Source organism: Molossus molossus, unplaced genomic scaffold (genome assembly GCF_014108415.1).
Source record: "Molossus molossus isolate mMolMol1 unplaced genomic scaffold, mMolMol1.p scaffold_m16_p_16, whole genome shotgun sequence".
In the NCBI taxonomy this organism is placed as follows: Eukaryota; Metazoa; Chordata; class Mammalia; order Chiroptera; family Molossidae; genus Molossus; species Molossus molossus.
The window spans coordinates 50,235,748-50,262,112 of record NW_023425351.1 but is presented as its reverse complement, the minus strand read 5'-3'; positions in this window follow the sequence as shown (position 1 = coordinate 50,262,112).

Below are 26,365 nucleotides of genomic sequence, written 5' to 3'. Positions count from 1 at the left end.
AATGCACCATCAAGAAAAATACAAATAAACCAAGAAAAGCCTTGGGACTCTTTTTTTCTTCCAATCTAAGAATAGAAAGGAGACAGGCCAGTGACAGAATATACTGTGCAGTGAAATACAACTCTTGCCAATATTTCCCAACTAAGGTTCTTTGAGGGGGTAAGTATGCATTTAGACTAGAGAAATCAGTATACAAAATTTATTTAGACTTTTACAAGACTTTTGACAAGGTTCCACACCAAAGATTGATAAAAACAAGACAGAATCAAGTTGCCATCATATTTTAGGAAATATTTGCTTTATATGTAGAACTGGCTAAAAGACATGAATAAAAGTAAGAGATAGTGGGGAATGCCTGTATAGAAATGTGTTTCTCAAATGTCTCCTACGGGGTATAATAACTGAAATGTGCAATTTTGGAAAAGAACTTAGTAAATAAGAGTAGAATCTGGAAATCAAGAAAAAGGTACATTGAAGAGAACTTACTAAAAAAGCAAAACAAACAAAAACATCAAAAGTACCTGTGAAAGGAAGCATTAGAAAAATAACTATACTTTAAATAAGTTTGACCCGTAGTCTAAATATTTATGGTTTACAAATTACCATATGGAAGTCCCTTCTCATCAGTATCTCACTCTGTCCCCAGCTACACAGTTATTGTGTGTGTGTGTGTGTGTGTGTGTGTGTCCCCATGATAACTCAGAAGTATTTAGGACGATTTACTCAAATTCTCTGTTTTCATTTCTGTTTCCCACATGAAGGTGAGCTCTTGGAGGATAGGGATAGTGTGTGATTGATTTTATGTCTCCACCACCTTCAATAGTGTCTATAATATGACATGACATGACATGATATGATAAGAGCACATATATACAACAAACATGTATTAAATTGATCAAAAGAGTACTAAATCTATTCTATAGCTTGCTTCACATTGTACAATATAGTCAGCAATATTTCTGTTATAATAAAAATGCCTTTACCGTTGGCTCAGTTTATACAACAAACTGGCTATTTCTATTTTTTTAATTTTACATTTCAGGAGTAGCTTCTCTTCTGTTAATTTCAAACGTTTTGGAGGTCTAGTCTTTGATACAGTCTTGTGTGATGAGGTTTGGAGGGGACAGAGTGAGCCCTCTCTTGTCTTGTGTGCTCTGGCAGTTGGCCGCAGGGGGGGAAGGGCCAACCTGCATGGCCCCCTGCAAGAGGGAAGGTCGCATGACTGGAAAAGCCTCAGGAAATCTGTGAGCTTTCACTGTGATTTTTCAACTAGTCACCGACTTCACATAAATCATAACCTAATATTAAACTTGAAACTGAGCAGGCTGATACTACTTAAGGAGCATAATATGAAATGCTTACCTTTGTCTATTTAAAAACCTTTGCTGACTGTAAACTCAGGGGGTAAAAATTTTGTTTGTCTCACTTGGCTTTTTATCCCTGGGTCCTAGCATTGGCCTCAACACATTAGCTGGTACTCACTATATAATCACTGAATGACTGAATAGATAAATACAACTCTAGAACTGAGAAAAAAAAAAAAAAAAAAAATATATTATATTATATTATATTATATTATATTATATATATATATTATATATAGTATAGACAATTCCTAACATGTGAACAAACTGAACTGCTTGACATTTTTTTGAGGAACAATTAGGGGATAGCAAATGAAAAAAAAAATTAAATAAAATTAGGGCTTTCTTCTCCCAAGTATTTATTTGCAAGATGATTGTTTGGAACTTAGAATTTTCCATGGTCACATGTTGTTATACACAGTGATTGCCAAGCACCTCAAATTCTATTTTATCAATAATGTTAAAAGGTCAGAATTCATTGATCATCTCTAATGACATTTAAGACAATGCAAGTTAATTGTGAACTTGAAAAGGACTAGTCGTGACTTAAATTCCTTGTAAAGGAGCATTTTTAGGAGTTTATCTATATAAATACAATAATGAGTAAAAAAATATTCAGCATCTTACCATTAGAGAAATACAAATGGAAACTACAATGTATATCATAGCACTTATCAGAATGGCTAAAATTTCTAAAAATGTGATAACACCAAATGTGGAATCTAGATTGTCATGCATTGCGATGGGAATAGAAAATGATATGCCCATTCTGGAAAAGAGTATGGAAGTTTCTTATATAGGTATAATTAGTTTCTGTTAACCACTGATTATTAGGAGGGGGGAATAAAACTCAGTTGAATCATATGGCACCATCAAAAAAACTATATCCCTAAAATTTACTTATTACATTATTGTACCATAAAATTTGTACTGCTAATTTGTATTCCAACTCAAGAGATTTTCAACAATTTACCATAACAATAAAACTTTTAAGGAGAATAAATAATATATACCCTTAATACTAAAGAAATCCAAACCAGCAGTAGATGGTGCTTGTATAAAATTACTCCTCCACCTGAGAGAATTAAATAAGTGAAAGTTATATGTGGAGTTTTCTCCATGAGGCGTTTGTGTCAGTTTTAAGAGCAAAGGAGGAATTCATTTCATAGAGCTAGGTCCTAACCAGCTGGAACTGCTACTTCCTATGGCTTATGACATAGAAAGAACACTTCATGAAGTGTTTCTATTCTTTCGCTCACTGTAACATCTGTAAGGTGCTGACAAGATAAAATAACATAGACTTAGACCAACTATTAAAAACAAACCTTTGTGTATTTATTTATGATGAGAGACAGTGTTCTGGTTGAAAAAGAAAGAACAGTATTTAGGTACAATGGAGTAGAACATTCAGAGAAGTGAACTTGTTGTTTTAGCATGTGGATTTTTCCAATATATTGTTGATCTTGACTTATTTAGACTCTGAGAATTCTAAAGTACAGTTACTAAACTGATTCCATGTGGAAAAGTTTTGATGCTGTTTGGCGAGACATAACTCTTACGTAGTGGTCCGTATCCAGATACTGAACAGGTCCTTGGAGTTCAGAGAGAAACAACAGGGGCTGCTCCAATCATTTGGTCAGAATAACAAACGATATCTGCGTGGAATTTTTTCATACCTTGGACATGTCACTTAACATTTCTGTGTCTCAGTTTCCTCATGGGTAAAGTGGGGATCACTGTATCCACTTCTATGATTGTTAGAAGGCTGAAATGAAGTAAGCTTGTGGTGCACTTCAGGTAATGCTTAGTGCAAGCTAAATGCTCTGTAAAAGTTTATTATTATTACTATTGTTATTACTATTATTATTATAAAGACTCACATTTGTAGCATGTAGTAACATAGTGCCTTGCTGCTCAATAAACGTGTGGTCCACAAACCTGCAGCATTGACATCATCTGAAAACTTGTTAGAGATGCAAGACCTCTAGTCCCACCCTAGACCTACTGGATCGTAACCTAAATTTTAACAAGATCCCTGGGTATCTGTACACACAGTAAAGTTGAGAAGTACTGGCTAGGGTAGTGGACTCATATTGAGGTGTTTCCCCAGCGTCTATGAGTGTTGCCTGCCTTAATCCCATGGCCTTCTAGAAGCTGACCTAGCTCTCTGGTGGCCTAAATGTGGACATCTGCCCTGGTTGTCCCCTGCCAAAAATTCTCTTTCAAGGATCCCAACTGAGCTACACACAGAGACTGGAATGTGGATACTGCATCAAGTTAAGTCAGAGCCCAAGAGAAAAGATCTGCAAACTTCATCAGTTGAAGTAACAAGAGTTGCCTCACTTACAGGTCTTATCCTCTCTTGTCCTGCAGAGCTTACTGGTTTGATGTCAGCGTGGGCTATAGAAGATGTGCCCTCACATACCTGGTTCTTGTTCCCACATCACTTCAGTGCTCCTGGGTCCTTAGAAAAAATGTCCCACCTATCCCCCAGAGTCTTGGGGAAATATCCCCAAAGGGTCCTGAAGTATCAAAATAGAACTCTCATCTCATACATCTAAGAGGGGCTCACTCAAGGTTCTGGAAGAGTCAGTTCCAAACTCCACTGCACAGAGAGGCGGCTAGCAGCCTCTGTCCTCTCTCGGCAGCAAATCCCAACGTGCTGAAAATAAGTTACTCAGACTTTTGAGGATTCTAATTTATAGGTCCCTTGCTTTCATTGGAAGAAAGTAAATAAAGGCAATGAATGAACCGAATGCTAGAGACCAAGCAAAGAAATAACTTGTGTCAATTACTTGCTCTGAGTCTTTAGGCACACATGTTGAAAAATCTATTATTTTTTAGTATACAGGGAATACTAGTTTTGATCAGGAGTTTCTGTTTTGCTCTAGCTAAACAGGTGCGGCCCATCAGATGAAATCTAAAAGAGAACCATTTTCAAGTCAAGGTAGCTTATTAAATGAAGTTTTTTCTCAGGTGCAGAAACCTAATGATAGCATCACATGCATTTTAAATGGGCTATTTGGTGACACAATGTGCTTAATCAGCTCATAGCTACTTGGGCTGGGGGATTTCTGAGCCCCAGGAGAAATGGTGCTAGAAAACCCCTGGGGCAGACAAGACTTTCCGTAGGCTAAATTCTGCCTGTTACCTTCAGAGAAGAATCTGGTAATCCTGCTCCTTATGTAGTGTAATATTTAATCAGCATTTTTATAAGGACTAGCATTTCCGTAAGTCAGAAACATAGTCTCCAGTAAGTACATGTCTGAACGCCGGTCTCTATTCTTTCACATGCTCTCAATCACAAGGCATAAACCTTAGTACAAAATTCGAGCTCAATTCCCAAGTATTTCAGCACCATAAATGGTTTGCATAGCCCTGTGGGTCATCAACTCTTAATTTACTGAAAGCCTGAGTGCATTTAATAATTGCTGGACATTCAAAGCCAAAGCTAGTCATCATTGGTTATTTACTTCTCTTTTCCTCTACAGCAAGGGAGAAAGCCAAATTCCCATAGATGTCCCAACTCTCCCCCTCCCAAGTGGAGAGAAGGAGAAAGAGGGAAAAAAAACAACACAAAAAATTTCTGCCAAAGCAGATTGTGTGCAGCTCTCCCAGGTTTGGAGCTGCCAGTTCTCTTAAGTATAGAATCAGAACGAATACATCATCCCTGAACTTTACATTTCTGATGTGCCCTGACATTGGAATAGCCTAGGATCCAGAGGGATGAGGAAGCAGTAGATTCTCCTTCTTTAGTGATTTATACTTTGTTTTCAATCTCCTTTTGCAGTTCAGAGCAGCTTGCTGGCATCAGTCTATCTGAGACACAAAAGAGAGGAGTCTAGGGTGTAGTCTTCCAGGGGTTTGGAGGAAAAGCAGACATACATACATTGAGACCATCCTGCAATTAAAGACTTTCCACCCCCGGCTGGTTTGGCTCAGCAGTTAGAGCATCCACCTGTGGACCGAAAGGTCACAGATTCCATTCTTGGTCAAGGGGACATTCCTGGGTTTCATGTAAGATCCCCAGCCACAGTCAGGGTCATATGGGAGGCAGCCAATCCATGTGTCTTTCTCACATCAATGTTTCTCTCTCTCCCTCTCTCTCCCCCTTCTACTCTCTCTAAAAATCAATAGAAAATATTCTTTAGTGAGGATTAACAACAACAAAACTTTCCATAATTATCAAGAAAAGGAGAATAGTGACTAATTTTCATTTTTAAAAAAAGGAGATACAGGGAACTGGGTGAAATTTTGAGTAATCCAAAGGAAAGAAATGCCTAAGTTGTGAGAACATATACAGAACAGCATTTATATTTTCCTGTCCTCATCTCTAGGAAGCTCTTTTCCTCCCAGTGAGCTGCTGCTTAACTCTTGAGCTGAACTATCATTTTTAGCTTGTGTAACAAGAACCACGGGTTCTAATCAGAGCACCAGTCACCACTGAAAATGAACAGAATTGCAGCTGTGTCTATAATGTTGCCAAATATCACTGGTGATCTTAAGGAGAAAGAGAAAAAAGCATGCAAAGAGTGACAGAAACGTTGCTTTTGGAAACTCTCTCAAGCAGCTTTAAGCTGGAAAGATACCCCAGAAGCAAATGCCTGAGTAAAACTAATCAGTTGCCTAGATGCTAAGGATGAGCTTCGAGATCTGCCCCTTGTGTTTAAAAATACATCTAATGATCCAGGAACAATGATTATCTTTCTGTTTTATTAAAGAAGCTGCTATCATTTTGTTAACACCACTCTGGATTGCTTAGGCCACCCAGAAGTAGGACCTTCAAGTAACTTCTTGTCTGGAGAGCACTCCCCTGAGATAAGGACAGACCTATTTTATCAGTTATCTTTCTGGGAACTGACCACAAAAAAACCCCTGTAATTTTCCACTTTAAGGTGCTATTGCAGCAGTGGTTTTGGAATAGTGAATATATCTTAAAATAGAAATTATTAAAATAATTTGAATTATAAAAAATTATAGCACATACATTTTTTTTTTCCAATGTTGAAAAATACTTTTGACATAAGTCTAGCACATATATATATTTTTTCCAGTGTTGGAAAATACTTTTGACATACATATAGCCTTATCGGAATTGGCTTCAAAATTCAATTTCTGCAGGTCATATGGAAGAGAAGGTGCTCAAAGATATGCCCATATCCCTTCATTTTCGTATTCCATTCCTCTGATTCATCTCAATCGAAGAAAATCCAAACTTTTGCATGTGTGTCTAACGAACCATAATGTCGATCTTGTGATGCTATAGCTAGAGATGCCATTAGCACAAGCTTTGGAGCCAGGCTACTTGATTTGAATCCTGCTTCAGGCACTGACACTGGATATACAACATGCCAATTATCTAACTTCTTTTGCTTGCATCTCCTCATCTGTAAAGTGGGGAAAATAATAGTACCTACCTCACAGGCCTGGCTTTGAGGAGTAAATAAGTTAATACCTAGAGAACACATAGAACATACTAAATCTGGCACATAGTGGGCATGAAACTGTTAGGTCTCATTTTTTTTTTTTTTTTTTTTTTTTTTGCTAAATGTGTTATTCTACAGTCAGGAAAACCCAAAAAGTAAAATAGATGTTGCTAACAACCTTGGAATTTGTTTTATTTCACCTCTGTACTTTGTTGATAATTTGTGGTTTATAAGTTTTTCTGTATCTATCCCAATGTTCCCTTGAGGCCTATACCCAGAGCCCTGAAACTTGCATATTTCCATAGTTGTATCTCAAACTTGTAACAGTAACTTACCTGCTACATGTGGCTGAATCACACCTTGCAGATTCTTCACTTGGGGGCAACTGATTCAACATTGTGTATCGATTTTGTAATTATACACAAAGAACAGTGCTTTAGAGTCCGACTTCTCTTATTATAATTTGTAACACGTTTCTCACCCTCTTCTACCAATCTCACCATTCTTTTTTTTTTTTTTTTTATCCTCACCGGAGGATATTTTTCCATTTTTTGTACAGATAGAGTGGGAGGGAGAGAGAGAGAGAAACATCGACGTGAAGGGACACATCGAGTGGCTGCCACCAGCACGACCAACCAGGGCCGGGGACAAACTGCAACCGAAGTACGTGCCCTTAGCAGGAACCGAACCTGGGTCTCTCCGGACCGCAGGCCGACGCTCTAACCACTGAGCCAAACTGGCCAGGGCTCACCATTCTTTTTGAGAAAATCGAATCCCGTTAAAGTGATTTGGAAAGATTCTATGTTATTTTAAAATCCTTCGGTTAATAAAGTTTAATTTATGGTGTCAACAATGTTATCATAAGTTAGGTATTGTGTTGATTTTGATTCTGATTTTGTTCTTTTGGGGGGATTTTTCTCTGAATAACTATCAGGTTTTCCTTCTGTGGAGTAGGTAAACAACCTGGAAATAGGGTGCTTTCTTCTCTCTCCCACATCTCTAAACCGTTGACTAAAGTATGCAAGTGCTGGTTACTTAAGGAAATAAAAGTGCTTGCTACATATAATTTAGTCACCAGAGTGAGCAGTAAGCACTTTTATTCTGCGCACAATAATTTACAACAGAGAGTGCAGTTCCAAGAACTGTACACAGCTCCTGAGAACCCTGACTGTGCTGTCAGACACCTCTCTTTAATTGCCTCCTGCCAAATGATGACTGTGGCCCTGTCACCCCGGCCAGCCCCATAAGTCTCATTCACACTCCTTCTAATTGGCAGACTCCCTCTCTGGCCACGACCATGGCCCTTGTAACATTTTTTTAGCAGATAACTTGACACTGTAAGTTTGGCTGGGAGCCTGCTACTATGGGATGTCTTTACATCCGCCCCCATCATCACCTCAGTTCATACCCTCGAAATTCCAGCCTCAACATTTTGCAAATTACATTCCAGAACAGAAAGATGTGGTTGCTTCATAGGGGTGACCAGCTTCTTCACCTGTTCAAAGAAGGAAGCTTTGGTTCCTGGGAGGGAAAAGAGCGAAAAGGTGTTTTCCATAGACAGGAAAGAGGGGGAAGACTATTGTCACATCAGCTTTTCAGGACTTGAGGAAACCTAGAGGGTGTGGCGTTTGGTTTCCGACACAACGTGGCAGCAGGCTCGGGAGACCTGATAACAGCTTTTTTGACTTTGGGGTCTGGAACCGGTTTCACTGATTGAAGTCTTATAAGTTCAGCTAAATTTGAATGTGTTGTAAATATTTATCTGGCAGCGTGACATATAGTTGTTCTTGAAATTATGGGGTAGAGTCTTATCTTTCCTAGCATATAATTTTTGAAATGTTCTTCTGGATGGTGTTTAAGATTATAAATATAACTGAATTATTGTTTTATGCTAAGGTTTTCTCATGCTTCAAGTCTGTTTAAAAGAATAGAGAGTACTTTCTGGCTATGTTGTTTTCCTTAAATACACTGCAGTGAAAATCCTGCTTAGAGACTAAGCCTTGGTGAAATATAAACAGTCTGCTTAAGCCAGAGCAATATATTTTTCCTTACATTTCCAGAGATGCTGGTATACAAGACCTTAGATCCAACGGGTATTTTATGTGAGAAAACTGTATGTAGCATTCCTTTCCAGTGAATTATTGAGTTGGGTAGCAGCAAAATAGGCAGAACACAAAAGAGGCCAGGAGAGTGACCATTCAATGAAATAGTCCTTTGTTGTCTCAAAGGCTACTCTGAGCCAACCTCACCCTGAGACACTGAAGAAAATGAAACAGCAGGAGCACAAACAGGCCAGAGCAAGTCCCTTGATGGGCCGTCCATCACATATACCACTTATCTCCCATTGACTAACACAGCATCTCAACCAGCAGGCTGGTTAACTTTGGGGAGGACATGGGGAGAGTCCACAGCAGGCCAGGATGAAAGTAATGTCCAGGGTTAAGTCTGAGACCAAAGCTGATGATAGATAGCCACTGTTGATGGCCCAGGCCTTATCCCCATGGTTGTGGTTTCATCAATTATTATAGCCCATTTTATCATTTAATTTTACTCTCACATCTCCAGGAGTTTTTACCAGTTGGGACCACTCCGAGGATTAGTCAAACACTTCATTAGTTGACATTAGGAGGCTCACCAGTGCTCTGGGAAGGTCAAAGTCAAGTTTGAAAGCTCTGAAGATAGAAACAATGCCCAAACCGCAGTTGGAAGCCACTCAAATGGGGACCTGTACCATCACCTCTACCAGGACGGGAGGCAAACCCACAACCACCCTGCTGATGCTGGGTTCCGGACATGGTTGCCTTCCCAAAATAAGTGCTTCTACTACAACTTTGACAGAAAGTGGGTTCTAAGCAGAACTGTTGTGTGGAGATAAATAATGGGTGGAACCAAGGCCATGTGACATTCTCAATGTGCAAAGGAGTAAGAGATAGTGAATTCAGTCTCTCTTATGAGACAGAGCCTCAAAAAAGTTTACTGTCCACTAACATGACACTTGTCTATCACAATATCCTCCACCAGGAATATTACTCTCCTAGTATTGTGTCCATAGTTTACATCAGAGTTCGACATTGATGTGTATGTTCTATAGGTTTGGACAAACATGCAATGACATATATCCATCATTATAATATCATACAGAAAATTTTTACTGCCCTACAAATCTTCTGTACTCTACCTATTTATCCCTTTATCCAGCTCTATCCCCTGTCAACCACTGATCTTTTTATCTCCATTTTCTGCCTTTTCCAGAGTGTCATATATTTGAAATCATATAGTATGTAGCCTCCTCATATTAGCTTCTTTCACTTAGTAATATGTATTTAAGTTTCTTCCATGCCTTTTCATGGCTTGATATCTCATTTCTTTTTAGCACTAAATAAGATTCCATCATCTGAAGAGTTTATTTACCCATTTATCTACTGAATGATATCTTAATTTCTTTAAAGTTTTGTCAATTATGAATAAAGCTTTCATAAACATTTGTGCACAGGTTTTTAATGCCTCAAATAAGAACGAAATCTTCCCTTTTTTTCTCATCCAATATACTAACTCAGATTTTATGTGGAATATGAGTTAGTTCATACACAGAATAGACACTCAAAAATGCTTAGTGAGTGGATATTTAAAAATAAATCACTGAGAGTAAATTGACAAATCTGCAAGTTCTATTGTTTTCATTCTAACAATTATAATTGACCTTTATTGAGCACTTGCTTATTTATTTATTTAAATTAATTAATTTATTTTTGTTACAGATGTTTCTCCTTTTCCCCCCACTGCTTTTTCCCTCCCTCTCCCTCCCCGCCCTCTCCCCAGCTTTGTTGTCCATGTCCATCATATATAAGTTCTGTGGTTTATCTCTCCCCCACCATCCCCTCTTCTGGGGATTGTCAGTCTGTACCCCACTTCCACGTCTCTGGGACTACCCCATTCCTCAGACTGTTATGTTCATTATATTCCACAAATAAGTGAGATCATATGATACTTGTCTTTCTCTGTTTGGCTTGTTTTGCTTAGGATAATACTTTCCAGGTCCCTCCATGTTGTCTCAAAGGATAAGAGATCTTTCTTTCTCACATCTGCATAGTACTCCATCGTGTATATGTACCACTGCTTTTTTTTTTTTTTTTATCCTCACCCGAGGACATTCCTCGACATTTTGTTCAGATAGAGTGAGAGGGAGAGAGAGAGAGAGAGAGAGAGAGAGAGAGAGAGAGAGAGAGAGAAACACCGACGTGAAAGCGACACATCGAGTGGTTGCCACCCACACGACCCAACCAGGGCTGGGGACAAACTGCAACCAAGGTACGTGCCCTTAGCGGGAACCGAACCCAGGTCTCTCCGGACCGCAGGCCGACGCTCCAACCGCTGAGCCAAACCGGCCAGGGCTGTACCACAGCTTTTTGATCCATTCATCTACTGATGGACATTTGGGCTGTTTCTAGATCTTAGCTATTGTAAATAGTGCTGCTACGAACATGGGGGTACATATATTCTTTCTGATTGGTGTTTGAGGCTTCTTAGGGTATATTCCTAGAAGTGGGATTACTGGGTCAAATGGAAGTTCAATTTTTAATTTTTTGAGGTAACACCATATTGTTTTCCATAGCGGCTGCACCAGTCTGCATTCCCACCAGCAGTATCCTAGAGTCCCCTTTCCTCCACACCCTTGCCAACACTTGTTGTTTGATGATTTGTTGATGGTGGCCATTCTGACAGCTGTGACGTGATACCTCGTTGTTGTTTTAATTTGCATCTCTCTGATGATTAGTGATGTTGAGCATTTCTTCATATGTCTCTTGGCCAATTTTATGTCCTGTTTGGAGAGGTGTCTATTTAGTTCCTCTGCCCATTTTTTAATTAGGTTCTTTGTCTTTTGTTGAGTTGTATGAGCACCCTATATATATTAGAAATTAACCTCTTATCTGATATATCATTGGCAATTATGCCTTTCCATTTTGATGATTGTATCTTTTGCTGTGCAGAAACTTTTGAGTTTAATGTAGTCCCATGTGTTCATTTTCTCCTTTGTTTCTGTTGCCTTAGGTGGTGTATCAGTGAAAATTCTGCTGCGTATGATGTCTGAAATTTTGTTGCCTACCGTTTATTGAGCACTTGTTTTATTTCAGGCACTATACTATCTGCTTTATTTCCTTTAGTTCATACAACAAGCCTATAAAAAGTAGAATTGAGTCTTAGAGAAGTTAAGCAGCTTGCCCAAGATTATACATTTGGACAGTGGCTAAGTCAGGATTTAAAGCTAAGCAGAGTGAACTCCAGAATTTATTTTATATCTATTTTAATAATAACGTGGTTAGATTGTCAAAGAGAAAGGCCTCAAGATCTAGGAAGAAAAAATGATGGGAAGAATTTGCTTTGGAAAAAGAAAGCTAATTTCTGGGTTAATGAATGTATATCTATTATATTAACTAATATTGTACATAACTTCTAAGCCAACATCAAAGACTGCCTATGACATACTGAAGAGGAGTAGGGTGCAGACATCTAACTTAATATTGTTTCACATTTCAAAATTGAATGTCTTAGAGAAAAAAAAAAAAACAGAATATGGGCAAAGTAAAAACTTAATTTTGCTATTGTTATTATTACTAAAACGTAATGTCAGTATTGAAGGATAAATTTTATTCATATTTATTAAAATCATATTATATTAGCTTAATACATATTAAGCAAAGTACTGAAAGATTGCTTTTATTCATGTTTATTAAAATCATACTAAGCAAACTGTTAAAAAAAATGAAACAATTTATTATGTTATACTGGAGTGGGGAAAACATAAACATAGATTTTTGACTTATGCAGAGATGAAACCATGTTAGCTAGATTGAAAACACTGTTAATTTAAAAACCTATTTGGAATAAAACGTATGCCAGAGATTTAAAGTTTAGTATGTGAGTCATTAGACGTAGTTCACAACAATGGTTCTTGTATGAACTTGGAATATTTATTATTCCTAGTAGGTGAAGAACTAACCTAAATAATACTTTACTATATCAAACTATCAAGAGGATGTTATTAAGTCAATATTTAATATTCAATGTGGTGGGAGTGATTTAACAATTTTTTCTAAGACTTTGATTTAAAAGCATTCTGAATGACCTCCTGCAGTGTTGGGGGACTAGAAAATTTATGAGAGTTCTTGGGAACCTGAAAGATTTTCATTGAGTTAATCAAAATGGAAAACTCATCACCTTACATTTATCACTAAGATATACAGAAAAATATATGAACATATATAAATTACTGATAATTTTAGAATTCTCTGTTAGGAGAATTCCATCTTCAGCAGAATCTTATTGGTCTCTAATATATTTCATTGGATTTAGAGCTATTTGGTGAGAAATTTTGGTTATTTTTGATGTGGACTTAGTACCCACCTTCACCTTTAAAAACTTAAATTAAATGGCCCTGGCCGGTTTGGCTCAGCAGTTAGAGTGTCGGTCTGCGGTCCAGAGAGACCCGGGTTCAGTTCCCGCTAAGGGCATATACCTCGGTTGCGGTTTGTCCCGGGCCCCGGTTGGGGTCGTGTGGGAGGCAGCCACTCAATGTGTCCCTTTCACATCGATGTTTCTCTCTCTTTCTCTCTGCCTCTCTCTCCCTCCCACTCTACCTAAACAAAAATGGAAAAATGTCCTCAAGAGAGGTAAAAAAAAAAAAATTAAATTAAATCAAACGTCCAACTAAGTTCATAAATGGTGATTGATAAACTAGCAAACTAGAATATCTTTTAGGAGAACTGGAAGACGAGTTAAAGCATTCCTGGGTTGTCAGACCCTCTGAGTTCAAACACTAACATGAACACTGTTGAATTGTGAATGCCCGGGCACCTCACTTAACCTTTCTGTGTCTCCATTTTCTTATCTACACAATGAGGCTAATAATACTGATTGACCTCATAACATTTAATTAGGCCATTGGGAAGTTCTTTGAAAATGCTAAGTATCATTTGTTGGCACTTAGCTTCATGAAAGGTTTGTGTTTTTAACACACTGTGGTTTGAGGATGTGTTGGGTACAACTCCTGCCAACTTCTGGTTCCTCCACCATATCTTTTCTGAGCTCCCTTTGAAGTCGATGGGAATTAGGGTGATTGAAGGCACTTAGGGGAGGCTGCGGGAATGAGAGCATGTTCTCTGGCATGTTTATAGTAGGATGCCTCCTTCTGAAGAAAATGCCATGTTTCTCCATGGAAAAGGAACTTGACTTCTCAGTGGTTTACGGGAGGGTAAATTCATGATTGTTCATGCAGCTAAAGCCCTAGAGCAAGAGACTTTTTGGCAAACACAATAAAATGTTTAAATTGTTTGAAAAAAATCAATACACCACTTTTAGAAGCAGAAAGAACAGCAGGCTCCTCTAGGGTAAGATTATATCTTTTTCTGTACAGAGCATATAGTCACTGTCCAACACATGCTTGCTAAATAAATGCATGATGAATGGGCAAAAATCAGTATAACAGTAGCATATTGTAATTATCAAATTATATAACATTAATAAACCATATAGAATATACTTCTGTAACCACTTTTTAACTCCTTTTATATGTTTCCCCCCATATAGAACTTAACCAGAGTGCTTGTGGTACTATTTACAGAAATGTATTATATGACATACTTCTACTCAAAAGTTAAATAAAAAAGGAGTTTCATCTTTAAAAGTCGCATATAATATATAGGTGATATCCTATAGCATTGTACACCTGAAACCTATATAATTTCATTAACCTATGTCATCCCCATAAATTCCATAATTTTTTTAAAGTTGCATATATTTAGAAACATTATCATAACTCTTATGACATCCGTTCTAGACTATTTCAACATCTTTCCCATTGGTCTCTTTGTTTCTAATCTTTCCCATATTCATTTTATAATCTTCCACCCAACTAATCTTTCTTATATATCACTTTCATTATGCCACTCATTTCAAAAACTTTCAGTGGCTTCCTATTTTCCATTCTGTCATGCTTATCAATCATACTGTGATTTTAAAACTATCTGTTATGGGTTGAATTGTGTCTCCCTTCAAATTTCATGTTGATGTCCTAATCCCCAGTACCTCAGAATGTGACTGTATTTAGAGATAGGATCTTTAAAGAGGTAATTAAATTAAAATGAAGTCATTAAGATGAGCCCTAATTCATTATGATTTGTGTCCTTATAAGAATAAAAAAAAATGGCCCTGGCCATTTTGGCTCAGTGGTTAGAGCATCAGCCTATGGACTGGAGTTACAGGTTCAATTCTGGCCAAGGGCACGTACCTTGGTTGCAGTTTGTCCCTGGCCCTGGTCAGGGTCGTACGGGAGGCAACCAATCGATGTGTCTCTCTCACATCGATGTTTCTCTCTCTCTCACTTCTTCCCTCCCTCCCTCCTACTCTATCTGAAGATAAACAAAAAAAGATCCTTGGGTGAGGATTTAAAAAAAAAAAGAAAAAAGAAAAAATCTGGACACAGACATGCACTGAGAAAGGCCATGTAAAGACAAAGGGAGAACATAGTCTTCTGAAAGACAAGGAGGGGCACCTTAGATACAAACAACCCTGCCAACACCTGATCTCAGACTTGTAGTCTCCAGAATTGTGAGAAAATAAATGTCTGTTTAAGCCACCCAGGCATGGTATTTTGTTACAGCAGCCCTAGTAAACTAATAGTATAATATCCATAATATAGAAGCCCCACATGGTTTTAGCACCCATTTCTCTAAATTGAAATGGTCATTTGACCAAATCAAAACCTTTATTTTCATTGTGATCACAATTTCTTTTTTCTCTGTGTCATCCATTATAAAAAGCCCTATGATTGCCCACACTTCATAGACAAGAACAATGAGTAGGATACTGAATACTTCTTTTACTGATCTCAGGACCTGGGAATGTCATGTCTCCCCTCTAAAATGAGGAAATGATACCTGCTAGCTCTCATGTTCTTCACCGTGTGAGAATACAACGAAAGGAGACGGCCACGTGAAAACCAGGAACACAGCTTTCACCAAGAACCTGACCAGGCTGGCATTCTGATCTAAGACTTTGAGTCTCCCTAACTGTGAGAAATAAGTGTTTGTTGTTTAAGACATCCAGTGTACGATATTTTGTTATAGAAGCCCAAATTGACTAAGACAGTTACCATCCATAAGAGCAGATGTACTGTGCCCGAGTACCAGCCTTTGCCAACTCATTTAGATACTATGACTTAGACCTTGACCCCACCTCTGCAGGACTAGACCCATAGCGAGATAGGCCCCGTGTACCTGCTCTCTCCCTGCACGCGCGCTGGCTCTGACACTGTGCTCCGTTACAACAAACTTCAGAACTGAACTCACGCATGATCCATGTAAGATAAAAGATTCTTCTTTATTATGGAAAATCAAACCTAAACGTTGTTCTTATTTTTCAAAGATGGGTTCTCTGATTATTATAAATATTTCCTTATATGAATTCTTAAGGTATTTTCAGTCTATATTACAAAATTTAGCTCTTAATTCCTCAATTGATCTCTTTTTTTGTGTGACATTTTCATGTAAATTGATTTTTTTGTGACAACTAGAATGAGTATGAAATAAGTATGAAGTCTTTTTTTCTTTATATCCTCACCCAAGCACATTTTTTAATTTATCTTAAGATAGAGCAGGAGGGTGAGAGGGGGAGACAGAGAGAGAGAGAGAGAGAGAGAGAGAGAAAGAGAGATGTGAGAGAGACACATCGACTGGCTGCCACCCACACAACCCCAACAGGGGCTGGGGACAAACTGCAACCGAGGTACGCGCCCTTAGTGGGAACCAAACCTGGGACTCTCTGGTCCGGGGGCCAATGCTCTAACTGCTGAGCCAAACTGGCCAGGGCTAGAGTATGAAGTCTTAATGATATGCTTTTAGTGTATATTTCGAGTAGCAAAATATAAAACCCTGAATCATTTTGAAAATTAAACATACCCATTTTTTTCTTGCATAGTGTTTTATATGCTTTTTATGAACACAAGTTTCAACTTTAAGTTACACAAGTACATTGTGTCATATCCTTTTTAGGATGTTCCTTATAGTCATGAATTTAAAGTTTAATAAAATTAATTTTGTCAGTGGTTTTCACTTTATATTTATGCTAAGAAAAGCTTTAATTTCAATAAACTCAGTTGAACTTTTAAATGCCCTTCCTTCCAGTTCTTATGTCTTATTATCTTAATTATTTAATTCCTAGTGCATTATTACATTAGGAAATGCATGCACACTGAATGTGCATTGGAAAACATTTCTAGGACGCATACAAATATTAACATGATTTATGTGATGTATCTGTGGAGTGGTTATTTTGTTGTTTTTTTCTGCATTTCAATGTATAATTTTATTTCTTTACTATGCAGTCCTCTTTCATAATTTAAAAAGATATTGATGGAGCCCTGGCCGGTTTGGCTCAGCGGTTAAAGCGTCGGCCTGCGGTCCTGAGAGACCCGGGTTCGGTTCCCGCTAAGGGTGTGTACCTCGGTTGCAGTTTGTCCCCGGCCCTGGTCAGTCGTGCGGGTGGCAGCCACTCGATGTGTCCCTTTCACATCGATGTTTCTCTCTCTCTCTCTCTGTTCCTCTCTCTCCCCCCCACTCTACCTGAACAAAAAATGGAAAAATGTCCTCGGGTGAGGATAAAACAAACAAACAAACAAATAAAAAGATATTGATGGAGAAGTATAAGAAAAGAAAATTTAAAATGAACCCTTTTCTGTGCTATGGTAAAAGGGAAAAAACAAACAAAACTACCTTCAGAACTCTGTAGTTTAAAACAATAAAGGTTATTTCTGGCTAACATTACATGTCCATTTTGAGTGATCCGGGTCTCAAAACGTCATTGCCACTCAGGGGCCTGGATTGACAGAGAGGCCACCATCTCAAACTTTATAGATCTTTCTGCCAAAGTAGGTGCCTCAGAAGGGTATAAATACTCAGCCTGAAGTGACACAACTTTATTTCTACTCACAGCTCATTGGCCAAACCTAGTCATATGGCCCCAAAACAAGTGAAAAGGAAGTACAATCTTATAATAAGCCAGAAGTCAGAGACGCAGAGGTATTTGGTGAACAGCACTAGTAGCTGTTTGTCTGAAAGCATTTTAATATTTAGCTAAGAACAGTCTAGTGCAGATTGTCTAATACTCTGAATTAAATCACAGCTTCAAGGAAATGACAGGTAAACTTTCACATGAAACATTTGCATTTTCCTTTGTTACAAAAATAGGGATGTATTGAATGTTTTCAAATTTAAACATTAAAATGAAACGAGGTTTAACAAGTTGTGGAAATAGTTTATAAGCCCAGATAGTTATATGCCCTGTTTACCTAATATGAAAAAGTAATTAGGGATATTATTTTGGCAATAATTTAAAAATTTTAGTTGTGTTAGCTAATTTAAATAATTAAATTGGAGAAAAATGGATTTAAAAGAAAAAATGGTTGTCTTTTATGCAAGCCATTTGATAGATATCAAGCCAAGGATATCATAATACATTTAAGCTTTTGGATAGAAATTGTGATAGACTAGCCTTATATTTCTCAAAGGAGTACCCAGTAATTTAAAGAACTGTATGAAGAGATAAAGGTAGAAGAAAATTAAACTGTTTAATGTAATAAGAAACACATTCCAAACCAACAATAAACCCATGCCACAACTAAGGATAGAGCTAGTTTCCAGTTCACCTTAATTATATCTATGGTTTGAAAGTCAACTTTCAAAGGCTTTGCAAATCCTTTAAAAGATACTTCAATATGAATCTTGATATTTTCTCACAGCATAAAGGAAATATTTTAGATAAAAATATTTAGAGGAAAGAATCCAACAACTTCTTCCCAATCATTTTCCACTGAAGTATGTTCAGTGATCTTAAAATAAATTTTGATCCTATAGGTTTAATAAAAAAGATTAAATAACAGTATCAATTTATTCTTTTCCTACTAAGAAGATGTCTTCATTCAGTCTCTAGTCTTAGAAAGTATTTTTCCAGTAAGGTGAATCAGATGAAGCTAGTTATAAGGTTTAAATTGTCAAAAGAGCTGTCATTAAACCACTAATGTATGTCTATAGTGGAAACATTCTCTTGATACCTGCTGCTGTTCATAAACTGCTTGATCTCTGATCTCATATTTTATATTTTCATCAGAATACCTCTAACATATTATAATTCCTATTTCCTGGGAGGTGCTCTATTATTCTCTACATTAAGTGTAGTCAATGCCAAACTTGTGATGTATTCATTCCTCTCTCTTTAATTATAGCAAAGGTATATAGATATCAGTTTATTCTGCTGTTATCAGAATTATTTTAAAAGAGGCTCAGACTGGACCTATACCCCCCAAATCACAGAAGTAATTCATTAAGAAATGCCCACATTCAGATCTAAGTGCTTGCTAATTGACAAATTAAATCACTGGAGAATAGAAGTCTTGCATTACGCATTATTTTTTGTTGATTAGAGAACATTTAAAATATGAAGGGAGAGAAATTACAGTCATCTGGCAGGCAAGATTTTAAAATTATTATGGGATTGAAAGATTGATGAAATGTTTGGGAGTTGCAGAAGATAGTTCCAAATGTCAGGATATGTCGTGAAGATGACTGTGACAGGGAGAGAGGCAAGATTGTGTGATGACATTAGAAATTCAGGTATTAGATACTCTGAAGAAAGTGAAAAATGTTGACATTGATGCAGCAGATAAATGAGATTGTAGTGTAGAGAATTTTGAACAGAAGGGAAGTTATTTAAACAGGAGCTTAGAATTATTGGGAAATCAGTTCTCCATACATCTGAGGAAACAGGCAGCCTTCCAGTGACTCAGACTCAACCAGCACCTGGATTTTCAGAGCCTCTGAAGAGGATCATTAGAGTAATCCAGGAAAGTCTTTCAGAAGCTCAGCAGGGGTGGGGGTGATGAAAAGGAGTAAACTTCAGTCATGTAAAACTGACATGGTGGATGGTTTATCTATAGGATATGATGCAAGGGATGCTTCAGGACATGTGTGTTATTTTATAACCATCAGGTACAAGGTATATGTCACAGAGGGCAAAGAGAACAAATGAAAATTATATTGGTATCTACCAGGATAGAGAGACAAGACCAGAAAACAAAGAAAGTAGGACTAAGCTAGAAATTAATATCAAGATTTTAATACAGCGCAGAAAGGTAAAGATAGAAAGTCAAGGACTAGAAAAATGGTGACTTATTCAAAAAAAATATTATGCTTATCCTTGTAATACTGTCAGTTCTGCGGAAAAGGAATCATGGTGAAAAAGGAGCTATTTCACATTTTAACTTGTGGAAGCTATAGTTGTATAGTGAAATCAGTGCTGCATTTGGATCAAGAAGAAAGGAATTCATCTCTTGGCTCTGATATGAACCAGATGTGTCATCAGGGACAAGTTACTCTCTGAGTGTTCATTTCCTCATCTGTAAAAATGAGAATTATAATTGCGATCAAGACTGCCATCATTCAATATCCACTCCTTTCTTCCATGGGAGTAAAAGTCACAATTTTGGCCATACGATTAAATTCTGACTGTAATTAGAAGTGTCGTGTGGCAGCCTTAAGGAACCTTCCTTAAAAGATGATTGATGGGAGCCCTTTGTCTCCTTTATTCTTCAAATCTTTTCCCCAGCTCTCTGGAATGAAGATATGATGGCTGAAACGGCCAGCTGTTCTCTTGGGCCAGGAGGACGGGGGCCCATCTTAAGGATGGCAGAACAATGACCTAGATGAAGCCTGGTTCCTTGAGGACTTTATGAAACTGTCAACCTATCAGTTTTCAGACTTTTATGTAATAGAGAAATAGATTTCTATCTTACCGAACTCTGCTATTCACAGTTGAACCAAATCTTGATAATACACCTGCCTTATAGTTTATTAGGAATGTTAAATAAAATAATGGGTACAAAAACTGCTATTGAAATTCTGGTATATAATGGGAACATAATACATTATAGCTGATTGAATGAATCCATATTAAGCAAAAATACCTTGACGTGAATTTAGTTTAGCATCAACATGTAGCTCACTGGCAGTTCAGATCTAAATTTTGTAAAGATAACTTCTTCTTCTTATTATTATTATTTAGTTAATCCTCACCAAAGGTTATTTTTCCATTGATTTTTAGATAGAGAGGAAGGGAGGGAGGGAGGAAGGGACGGAGGGAGGGAGGGAGGGAGGGAGGGAGGGAGGGAGGGAGGGAGGGAGGGAGGGAGGGAGGGAGAGAGAGATCAATTGATTGCCCAGGGCTGGGAATTGAACCTGCAACCCAGTATGTGCCCTTGACTAGGAATCAAACCTGTGACCCTTCAGGCCGATGCTCTAACCCTGAGCCAGATTGGCCAGGGCTAAAAAGATAACTTATCTTGAGACTGCTTGAAATGATTAAGGAATTAGAACAAAGTACGTTTCCTTTAGCAAATGCTATTGGTGGCATATTCTACTGTCACTTTCCCCATTCTTGCTTGAAGAGTCGTTCTTTTGCTGAAATGTAAGTTAGCACTATACTTAGGGGAAGTGGGTCCCACTCCTTGGCCATAAGGGATAAACAATAAATAGTTTGTCATTAGTACGGTATTAGACTTGGCTGCAAATAACAGAAGACAAAAATAATAGCAATTCAAATACGATAGAATGTTGTTGTTTTTTTCATGATAATGCTCAAAAGTTAGTTGGTAGTTAACCTGAGAGGTCTTTTTTTTGTTGTTGTTACAGATTTTTTTTCATAACGTTTAAGTTCTTTCTATCTTACGGCCCTACCGTGGGAGAATTCCATCCCTAAAGTCTTTTCATGGCCCAGATATCTGCTCAAGCTGCACTTATCATACCTGCTTTCCAGACAGCAGGAAAGAGAAAGAAATAAAAGAGAAAGGGGCAAAGGAAGCATCACCATTGTCTCTCAAGAAGGTTTCCAGAAGTTTATACTAATTTATTAGTTTACAACCTAGTGACCAGATCTTTGTCACAGGGTCAAAATTTGTTTCACAGGGAGGCTGGGAGACATAATCTTTATTCTAGGTCATCATATACACAGCCAAAAGTTGAAGATCTCTTACTGGGAAGTTGAGTAGGGAGGCAAAAAATAAATTTTAAAAAATACATATATACATACACACACACACACACATATACACATATATGTGTGTGTGTGTGTATATATATTTAGGAAAAATGAACACTCTTTGCTACTCATACATTGTGCATGAACTCAAAGTATTCAGGGATGAGTAACTCAAAGGGTGGTTAGAACTTGGGGCTTATATAGCATCTGAACAAAAACCAAAACATTTGTAAAGAAGTGATAAGAAATGGAAAGAGGTTTGTGCTTTCAGGGACAGCAAGCTGTGCGAAGTTAAGTGCACTAAGGAAACTAATGGAAGATACGTGTTAGTAAGACATGTTTGTGCAGGTCCATCTAGGTGCCGCCTCACTGTGGTCTCTAACGATAGTGTTGTCACACCTTCCTGGTGTGGGAAGCAGGGACACACCTTCATGAGGACAATTTATGTTCTGCTTTCAGACAGACTGGAGGAGGCCAGAGAGCTCATCCTATACCTGATTTTCCTCAATTGCCTTCAGCTGAAGATAACCTGTATGTCAGAGTGGCATATTTTGGGGTGGCAGCTTCTGAACCCCTTCAGTAACATCATTCCCCTTTGTCCAAGATGAGTTCAGGGACATATAACTCAGTCCAGCCAGTGAGACCTGTAGAGAAGCCTGATGGGGGCGCTTCAGAGAAAGATCTTCCTCTTTGATAAAAATAAAAGTGAGAGAGAAGAGAGATGCTTAATGGGCAGCCCCCTTTTCTTATCTTCTAGATGTGGTGCCTGGAGTGAGACTCCAAAATGCTCCCAGTAATGGGAAAGCTAAGGGAATTACAGAGAGACTAACCCTGGAGATTCTGAACACAGGGCATTGTTGAGCCTCTGCATCTACCTTGTAACCTCCTGTGCATGAGCCTCTCATTAAATGTGTCAGATAAATGCCTTTGTGGCTTAAGTATCCTGTTATTTAGCTGAAAGCACTGAAATTAATACACTCCTTCTTACTGGCAGAATAAAACCTGAACTCCTTTGACAAAGGACGTGTGATACTTTACAATCTGGTTGTGATCTATCTTCCAACCTCATTCTTCCCCTACTCTCTTCCTTCCGTGCCCCATACATACTAGGTTTAGGTCCAGATATTTAAAACTCCTTTTCCTTGGACACAATGCTGGGTCATGTCTTTACACAGTCAGAGTCAGAGTCATTTCCAACTCATTGATATTACCTGGGGTTTGATCACCTGCATGTAGCGGTAACAGACTACAGTAAGTTAAGTAAATGGGGTTCATTTCCCCCATTAATGAGAAATTGAGGTATATGTAGGTAGCTGAGGTTCTGGAAATTACCAAGGATCCAAGCTCTTTCTAGCTTCCTATTCTAGTACATCGTGTGAAAGGGCTTTATTTCACATAGTCTCAGGATGACTGCTGTGCTTCCAGATATTGAATTTTCATTCCAGACTGGAAGAAATAAAAATAAAAGGAAAGTCTGGGTACTACCCGAGTCTGTCAGTTTTTATCAGAAATACAATCACTTTTCCAGGAGCTCCACCTGGGAGACTTCTGTCTATGTTCTCTTTGGCTGAACTAGCAGCCAGGGAACCTGGAAAATTGAGTATTTTTAACTAAGCATGGCTCTAACCCAACAAGCAAGGAAGTAAAATAGATTTTGAGTAGACAAGTAGGACTATCCTCCTATGCATCCATTGTACTTTTAAGTTATCCTGATTGAAATAGTAGATATAAGAGATTGTTTACATCTATATCTGGATCTCTATGAGACTATTCTCTAGGGCTGTATATAGGTCAGGGTCTTACTAGGAAAAGGATGGCATACAAAAGGAGTATTTATTTATTTATTTGTTAATCCTCATCCAATAGAATATTTTTTTCTATTGATTATTTTTTTTAGAGAGAGTGGGAGGAAGGAAGGGGAGAGAGAAAGTGAGAAACATCGATGTGAGAGAGACACATCTATTGGTTGCCTCCTGCATGGGGCTGGGGATAGAACCTGCAACCCAGGTATGTGCCCTTGTCTGAGAATTGAACCCATGACCCTTTCGGTCCACAGACCAATGCTCCAACCACTCCAGCCAAGGCACAAAAGAGTATTTAAAGAGAGTTTAAAGAGGGAAATATTTATAAAGGTGGGGACAAGATTATGGGAACAAGAGTTGATGAAACACTCAGAGATTACCAACAGAGGGCAGCACATATCACCCAAAGCCTTAAGGGGCAAGAAAATCAGCTGTTACCTGAGTTGGGTGACATATGGATCAGGGAGAATAAATATCCTGACCTCTGTCCTCACTCCTGGTAATACCTTCCATTGGGCAAACCCAACAGGAAACCAGAGGTCAGTCCCTCTGGGCTCAAGGCAGGCTGCAGAGGTGCAGAGATGGATGTTAATGTGTAAACAAAGAATAGTCAGGACAGGTAGAAATCATTTTTTGTGGTACAGCAGTTAGTACAGTGCCTGGAATATTGTAGGTGCTCCATAAGAATTTACAGAATAAGTACTGTCAAGTGAATTAAGTGGAGGAAAATACTCTGTTGATACGTGAACTAAGAATTTATATAGCTTTAAACATGAGTTGGAAGGTGCAGTTTGGTCCTTAGAAATGAGTGACTTGGGGAGCATTCTAAATCACCAATATCTTTGAGGCTGAATTTGCTCTGGATAATCCTCTACTTAAAAAATGTAGTAAACAGAATCTGAGATGCTCATACATGCCCCAGAAACAAGGATACCTTCCTCTGGTATGCCCATTTTGAGGAAAATCATATTAAATAGTTCTGGTGCAGGGACTGCCAAACTCATATGAGTTCATAGTTTGGCGCACTAGATGTCTTTTTACCCGTCATCTAACTTTACTAACTATATTGGGGAGATCATCTATTTCATGTTGGTTGCATCAGTGTGAAAACCACATAAATAAATGCTTTTTTTTTTTTTTTTTCGTTTTTGAGGAGTTTTGTATTCCCAGCTACCAATAGGATACTTATAAGATTTTCTATGAGCAGCTGTTTGAATTCTAGGTGAACAGAATTCAATAAACTTCATGAATAAAACCAATGACCCTCATGATTTATTAGAGATTTTTCAAAGGACCATTGTTAAGTGCAATGAATATATAATAAAAAATATGAGCCTATAAATATTTTTAACTGCTTTGCGTTTGGTAAGAGATTTCCTTTGCAGGAAAAAACAATGTGGTTGAAATAAAGTTTTGATTAATTTCCAACATTGTGGTGGCTTCCAGTCAGCATGACAGCATAGATAAATACTGTACTTGCCTCCTCCCACAACCACATCAAAATTACAACTAAATTGCAGAACAACTATCATTCAGAACTACCGGAAACCTAGCTGGACAGAAGTCCTATAACTAAGGATATAGAGAAGAAGCAACATCGAGACTGGTAGGAAGGGTAGAGCTGTGGAACAGGCTGATCCCATACCCACAAGTGGCAGTAAAAAATTGAAAGAGATATCTCAGCTGCGGAGGTCCCTGCTGAGAAATGAGAAGTCCCAGTCCCACACCAGGCCCCCCAACCCAGGGTTCCAGTGCCAGGAAGAGAAGTCTCCACAACTTCTGGCTGTGAAAACCAGCAGAGATGGTGACTGAGTGAAATGGAGGGCTGGTGGAATCCCTGGCATTCCTCTTAAAGGGCCTGCACACAGGCTTACTTGCTGGTGGACTTACTTGTCTGGGCTCTAGTGCTGGGGTAGCAGCTTGAAAGTTGCCAGAAACATACTATGAGGGGGAACTTTATGGTCTGTCTTCAGGGTGAGGGTTGGAGAGGCAGCTTTCTGTCACACAAAAGTGTAGGCAGAGGCTGTTGTTCTATTGCTGAGCCTTCCCCAAGGGTGGGCTCCCTATCTGAGCCTCCATCAAATCTGGCTAACACCATTTGACCCAACCTGAATTCCAACACCCAGCCGACCCAACTTTTAGGCCCACACAAGCCACTTTCCATATAAGCTGCCTGTTTTTCCTCTTGTAGAATTTCCTAAAATCTCTCAAAAGTTCACAAACACCAAAAAAGCCGCATCTGGCCTTGGCATGCCCATACCTCTTGATAAGCAGCCCAAAGCCTGGCACCAGCATCAGACAGCCTCAGTTCACAACTTAGCATCTCCCAGGCACCTCAAACAAAGCCTAGCAAAAATAGCAACCATCTGAGGATCACTTTGTAGCTCATACCATGTGGCCCCTGGCAGGGCACAAGCAGTAGCTGACCTTAGCATGCACCTCCCAAGAGGCCCCAGAACCAAAACACCCAGTGGCCAACTTCAGATCACATCAGAGTACCTCCCAACCACCTCCACAAAGAACATATTCAAAGTGCAGACTGGTAGACACTAGAGCTCCAGTAAAGCAAATCCTACTCCAGCCCCTGCACAATATCTCCTCCACTGTAGTTAGATAAGATAGCAGAAAACACCCAATCAGAACTGCAAAAAGAAAAAAGAATCCAACAAAAATGAGAATAGTGTAAGGAGCC